Here is a 7,051-nt window from a genome sequence, read left to right on the forward strand (position 1 = left end):
TTATCAGGTTCCCCGTGTCTAATTTAGGGTTATGATTTCATCTGACTCTTCTGATTTTATGTTAATTGCAAATTTTGATTTCTAATAATCGATTTGTTAGATTCACTAAAACTACTGTAAAAATAGTGATAATCCCTCCTAATATACCCAAAACAAAATAATAAAACTCATCAAATTAATATAAAACCTTTTAGAGGATTTCGCGAAATTTTTAAATAACAGAGACTTATGCATCAACATCTCATTAAAATATTTAAATCACCATTACACACCATGGATGACTCCACCCACAACTTTCTTGGCTGGGTGCAAAATTGCCATATAATGGTTGCAAACAATTTTGTTTCATATTGTTGAGGCCAGATAGTGAACCATGGCGTGCCAGCGATAGTCATGAAAAGCATGATGGAAATCGCTAAAGAATTCTTCGAAATGCCTGTGGAGGACCGAGCATGCCTCTACTCAGAGGACCCAAAGCAGAGGGTTCGGCTTTTCAGTGTTAACAAAGAAAAGGAGCATTACTGGAGGGAACGTTTATTGCACCCATGTCATCCTCCGTAGGAAGTCATGAACTCTTGGCCCGAAAAACCTGCAGCCTACAGGTAATCAATTATAAATTGTTCTAATTGCTGATGTTTTACGTTCTTGGGCTTCTATGTTGTTTAAGAAGTTCACTTTCCAGGTTTCTTTTTGGGTTACATATGATTTTGGATGAGTTAATTTTGGGTTAATTTTTTATAACATATTTAGTTTATGGAATTATCATTTTTATTTTTATCATTTAAATTTATAATTTTGACCAAACTAATATCTAAAGACTGCAGAATATCTCAGATTTCATTCCCAAATCTCTATATATAGCCCGAACAACAAAAAAATTGACCAACCTATGTTTTGGTGACAGAGAGATCGCAGCCAGGTATTCTATGGCGGTGAGAGCACTGGTTTTAAGGCTACTGGCTGCCATTTCTGAAGCTCTAGGGCTGGACTCTCATTACTTGAATACAAGCTTTGGAAAACACGGCCAAAATATGCTTACCAATTACTATCCTCCATGCCCAAACCCAGATCTTACCCTTGGTTCACCAAGCCATTCAGACCCAAGTGGCGTCACTGTTCTAATGCAAGGCGATGTTAATGGTTTGCAAGTACTCAAAAATGGAAAATGGGTTTCTGTTGAACCCATAGCTAACGCCTTCGTTATCAATTTGGGAGATCAACTGCAGGTAATTACCAAAAGGTGATCTAATATAATTTTTCTTAGTTTTAAAGCAGAATTATTAATGGCAATAATTTTTCAGGTAGTGAGCAATGGGAGATTCAGGAGTGTTGAGCATCGAGCAATAACGAACGCGTCCACTACACGTATATCAGTTGCTACGTTTTCTAGCCCTTCACCCGATGCCTTCATTGCTCCTGCAGCATCCCTGGTTGATGAACAACATCCAGCTCTGTACAGAGGATATGAGTTTGGAGAATTCATGAGAGTTTTCTGGAGAATTAAGGGATTAAAGGGCAAGACAGTGTTGGATCATTTCAAAATTGAATACCCAGAGGACAATAATGGTGAATGACTTTTTTTCTTGAGTTTTACTTAGATGAATCATCGCTAACATTATAACTACTTGCTTGAATGGTGGTTGGTTTCCGCCCTTCAGCTTATTTAAAGTCAGGAGGACATATTTATATATTTCATCAGTATGTTTTATTCGGTTACTTAAAAGTTTGGGATGTCATTTCTAAACAAATAAATTAGAGATTGCACAGTTTGGCATTATGCTATGCGATTTGTGTGCAACTCAGTCCATTACTCTCATGTTTTCTGTAATTCAAATTGTATATTACATTATAGGTTGCATAGTTTGAATTTAATTTACAAGTTTAAAATGTGTGATGGGTACACATATTGGAACTTTTGGGTACCCTTAACAATTGAAACTTTAACCCACGATCACAAACCTCATAGTTCGTTCTTTACTGATGGGGTACACCCCTATTAAAGGGTTTGACCAGACTGATTTTGGGTTCCGAGGGTGTCGATTGGTTACTCGTGACGATGAATCTGGGATCTGGATGATCCTCTCCAAACACAAAGTACAAACCTTCTTTGGATACCCGAATTGATAACTCTCAAACTGGATTGAATCCAGGTCGAATCACTCTATCCACATCCCAAAATTTCGATGTCTATCAAACCGCATATTATAAAGGCTGTGTGCTACATTTTTCTGGCACTTCTAACATAAATCATTCTAGCTAAGAGATTCTACCTCGATACATTCAAATCATTCTAGCTAAGAGATTCTAGCTCGATACATTCTAGCTACGAGATGTCAAAAACTTGTACCGGAAACTTTGGAAACTTTAGAACTTCATAGTGAAGTTGAAAACCTGAGAATTTAACTTAGAGCCTCAATCAAATGGTTCAAAACCCATGAACACCATACACTACTTCGCCACTTTTTGGACCCTAAATTCAGTGGAGAAATTTGATTGATTTGTGTTATTTAAGCTAGTTTTTTGACTTTATATATGGATTCACCACACTGGAAAATCCCTAGGGCACTTGGATTGCACTATATTACCCATCAAACTTGTGATTTCAATAAATTCTGACCACAAAAACCTTCATTGAAAACTTCCAAAAGTAGCACTATAGACAACTCCTAATCATTTAATCTGAAGGTTACACAATTTCTCTAATATTCTTGTTTCTTTTCATAATCTCTCCAAAACTCTGACTCTTTTTACCTACACATTCATACTTTTTTCTATCTTATTCCTCTATTTACAAAATTCATCTTTACACAATATGATAATTTAGTTGAGATTCATCATTGAATTCTTGGAAAATATTTTGAATCTTTGTTTTTCTCAATTTCTTATTTAAAATAATGGATTACATAGATTAACCAAATAATTTTTCATTCCTCTATTTAATTGTTTTCACATCATTTTTTGAAAAAAAAGAAAGAAAGGAAAACCTCATAATTCTATTTTTATAACTTTATTAATTGAAATTAAATCAAGTGAACCCATTTGTTGATTTTGAAGAGATTTTCATGCATCAAAATATGCCATTATTGTCATGAAAGGAGCTCTATAGCCCAATATGAGGTAGATGTTAGACATTACATGTTAGATGGGTAAATGATACATGTTAGAAGTTACATGTTAGATGGTAGATATGTACATGTTAGATGGGGTAGATGTTAGACTTTACATGTTAAATGTTAGATGTGTAGGCATTAGATTGGAGAAGTGTAGGAGTTAAATATTTGAATATTTTTTAAATATCCTCATAAGTATAGATATGTAATGTAAACATTTTTCCTTAGTCAAATGAAAAAAATAATAGTAATAATAACAATAATTAAAATAAAATTGAGAATAAATAGTAAATTTATGGGAGGTTTTTGGACAACACATGGTTTTTCCCATGGTATTCTTTTTTAGCGATCAAATTACATAAAAATAAAAATAAAATTTTAAAAATAAATAAACAAATAATATTTTTAATAAAATTGAGATAATATAGTAAATTTATGGATGGAGGTTTTTGGACTCTAGGTTTTCACAACGCCTAGTTTTAACAATGGTATTATTCTCTAACTACCAAGTTACATTAAAAAAAAGGGTTAATAATTAAAATAAGATTGGGATAAAATAGTAAATTTATTAATGGAGGTTTTTGGGCTTAACCCATGATTTTGTCCATGGTATTCTTCTATAATGTAATGTATTTAAATGTAATCTTCACTAACATGAGACACTTATTGAGATAAAAGTTGTTAGGTAGATCAAAATAAATCCTAATTTCCACAACGAATATCATAACTGTGTGCAATTCTCATATCCAATTTAGCAAAGTAAACCACTCAATAAAAGTACACTACACGAAGACTTTATAACTTCACAGATGCATGTCTTTCAGGTAAAACTTGGGAGAAACAACCTTTATCACTTCCTTACATAGCCTTCAAGGATTAGATTTTTCCAGGTTGTTTTGTATGTTATTAATTTTATTTTATATGTTTGAAATTTTACTCTTAACTATGAAGAGAAATGTGAGCACGAAAAAAATAAATATGGTACTTGTAGTCCAACATTTTGTTTATAATTTTTTGCCGGCATTAAAATTTATTGGAATTGCTCAATTTAGAGTGTGTCAAAATTCACTAGAACATGTCTCTAAGATATTCATAACAACTTAGTTTGGATAATACTATTATTGAGTTATAATATCCTCCACTCCTATAATGGAAAAGGTATATATTCTTATTGGGTTCTATTGTCTAGGAGCTTATGATATTTTATATTTTAGGGTCTTGTGGTAAAACTTCAAGTAGACTCTAGAGCTTATATATGTATATGTGTGTGTGTGTGTGTGTGTGTGTATATATATATATATATATATATATATATATATATATATATATCAAACCATCCTAGATCCATCTTAACTCTCAATCTATTAAGTACGAAGAGGGATCAAGTCTCTAGAGGTGCAAACATTTCCTCAAGTTTTGCACTAAAAAAAGGTTTGCACCATAAGAGATTTGATCCTTCTCAGTGCTTAATAGATCAGGATTTAAGATAGATCTAGGTTGCTTAATTCATAACTCAATGCACTTTTTGAGTGAGCTCTACACATGAATGAATGACATAGTTTAGGATTTTATACAAGATGAAACTAAGTGTTAAGATTTTCTTATATTTTTGTTATTTTTTAATTATTTATATATTTATATTTGACTCATTTTGATGTCCATTTCTAATTTTTGGCTTCAAGCATTACTATTTTAACCTATAGAATTTGCATATTTTTTTAGTGATAAACATGTTCTGTAACAAAAATGTTGGACAAAACATAGTGATGGGTATCACTTGTGATTAATTTATGGCTATGAAAATTGGCAAAGGCATTCGCAAAGGCAAAGAGGCATTAATTGACATTTTATTGCACCGAGAGAGGTGCTATAGAGCCTAGTATAGGGTGGATGTGTGAGCATTAGATGTGAGATGTGAGCGATAGATGTGTAGACTTTAGATGTGAGATGTGAGCATTAGATGTCTAGGTGTTAGATGTGAGATGTGAGATATTTTTTGAAATTCAATTTTTTTTTTTTATATTGTAATTTTGTTTTTTGTTAATAAAATTACGAACATTTTTAATCATGAATATTTACCATGGATATTATTAACTTCTAAATAGGTTTTTTTACAATATCATGGGCCAATACCCAGAAGAGAAAGATAGAGAGAGGGAGAGGAGAGAAGAAAATCATAATACCATGGGCTAATACCATGATTTATTAATACCATGGGCAATCTAGGACTTTGATTATTATGTTATGGATCTAGTCTTTTAATTATTCTCTTACAATACAATGGGCCAATACCATGGCTTATCATTACCACATGCCCAAAAACCATAACTTATTTCAAAATCAAAATGTTTTACAAATACTTTATTTTAATTTAATTTTATAACATTTTTTAATTAAATCTAAAAGCAAAAAGGTTATAATTACTTTTGAGGTATATCTAAACTCGCCATCCTCACGACTACTAAAAATATTCCCATAGAGATTAAATCAAGGTTTTAGTAAATTAAAAGTGAGAATACATTTATATATACATATGTGAAGTTTATATAATATAAATAATATTATAATGAACTAGGATAGATGCATCTTAACTAAGGATCCAAGTGAAGAGAGAAAGAAAAGTGACTAACAATGATAGAGGAAAGATAGTGCATGATTCTTTTAAGTTTTTTATTATTGTATTTTATTTGACACGATTGATCCAAAATATAGGTTTAATCTTTTACAACCAATTTTTTTTTTCTTTTTTTTTATTTTTTATAGACACTTTATTTAATACAATACAATGGAATGATATTTAAGAGAGAGAGTGATATGGAGGGGGAAGAGAGTGGGGGAGAGAGACATAGAGGTGGGAGAGACAAGGAGAGAGAGGAAGGAAGAGAGAGAGGACATGGGAGAGAGGAGGAGAGAGGGAGGGAGAGGGATGGATTTGGAGGGGGAAAGAGAGGGAGGAAAGAAAAAAGAAGTTGAGAGATAGAGGTGGAGAGAGAAAGGGAATGACAAGGGAGAGATGAAGATGGAATGAGGGAGAGAGGAGACGAGGGAAGAGATAGAAAAGGAGAGGGTAGAGATAGGGAAAGAAGGGGAAAAGAGAGATAGAGAGACATAGATATAGAGGGGTGAGAGAAGGGGAGAGCGAGAAGGAGAGAGGGAGGGAGATAGTGATAGAGTTGGAGGGTGGAGACAGAGGAAGAGTGTGATGTGGGGAGGGACAGAGGGAGGTGTGAGAGAAAGGGAGAGAGAGGAAGGAAGAGAGAGAGGACTTGAGAGAGCGAGAGGAGAGAGAGGGGGAGAGGGAGATGGATTTGGAAGGGGAAGAAAGACATATAGAGAGAAAGGTGGAGAGGGAGAGGGACTAACAAGGGAGAGATGAATAGACAGAGAGAGAGAGAGAGAGAGAGAGAGAGAGAGAGAGAGAGAGAGAGGGGAGTGATAGAGAGGGAGAGGAGGATGGAAAGATATATAGATAGATAGATATGGAGAGAGAGTGTATGTGTGTGGGATGATATAGAGAGATAAAGGAGAGATGGAGGGAGATAGAGATATAGATGGAGGGGGTGAGAGGGAATAAGAGAGATACAAAGAGAGGGAGGGAAGAAGAGATATATATATGGAGAGAGAGAGAGAGAGAGAGAGAGAGAGAGAGAGAGAGAGAGGTGTTTAGGGGGTTGAGATAGAGATACAAATAAGGAGAGATGGAGGGAGTTATATATATAGATGACAAGGGGGGAGAGGGAAGAAGAGAAAGATAGAGAAAGAGAGGCAGAGGCAGAGAGAGAGATAGACAAGGGAGAGAGGGAGGGGGAGAGAGAGGAGAGAGGGAGGGAGATATAATCACAATGGAAGGTGGAGAGAGAGGGAAGAATAAAGAGACACATAGAGACAAATAGAGACATAGAAGTTAGATCTATAAATTCATGAATATTTTGGTTTTTCAC

The 7,051-nt window shown here is 34.1% G+C and overlaps 1 pseudogene; it reads left to right on the top strand.

The window, feature by feature from the left end:
• Positions 1–393: 393 nt before the first annotated feature.
• Positions 394–1,574, top strand: LOC149149035 (protein DMR6-LIKE OXYGENASE 2 pseudogene; annotated as a pseudogene).
• The last annotated feature ends 5,477 nt before the right edge of the window (positions 1,575–7,051 follow it).

The sequence above is a fragment of the Pinus tabuliformis genome, chromosome 9 (assembly GCF_031772625.1).
Source record: "Pinus tabuliformis cultivar Carrire ecotype Pingquan chromosome 9, CPIR1, whole genome shotgun sequence".
NCBI lineage: Eukaryota > Viridiplantae > Streptophyta > Pinopsida > Pinales > Pinaceae > Pinus > Pinus tabuliformis.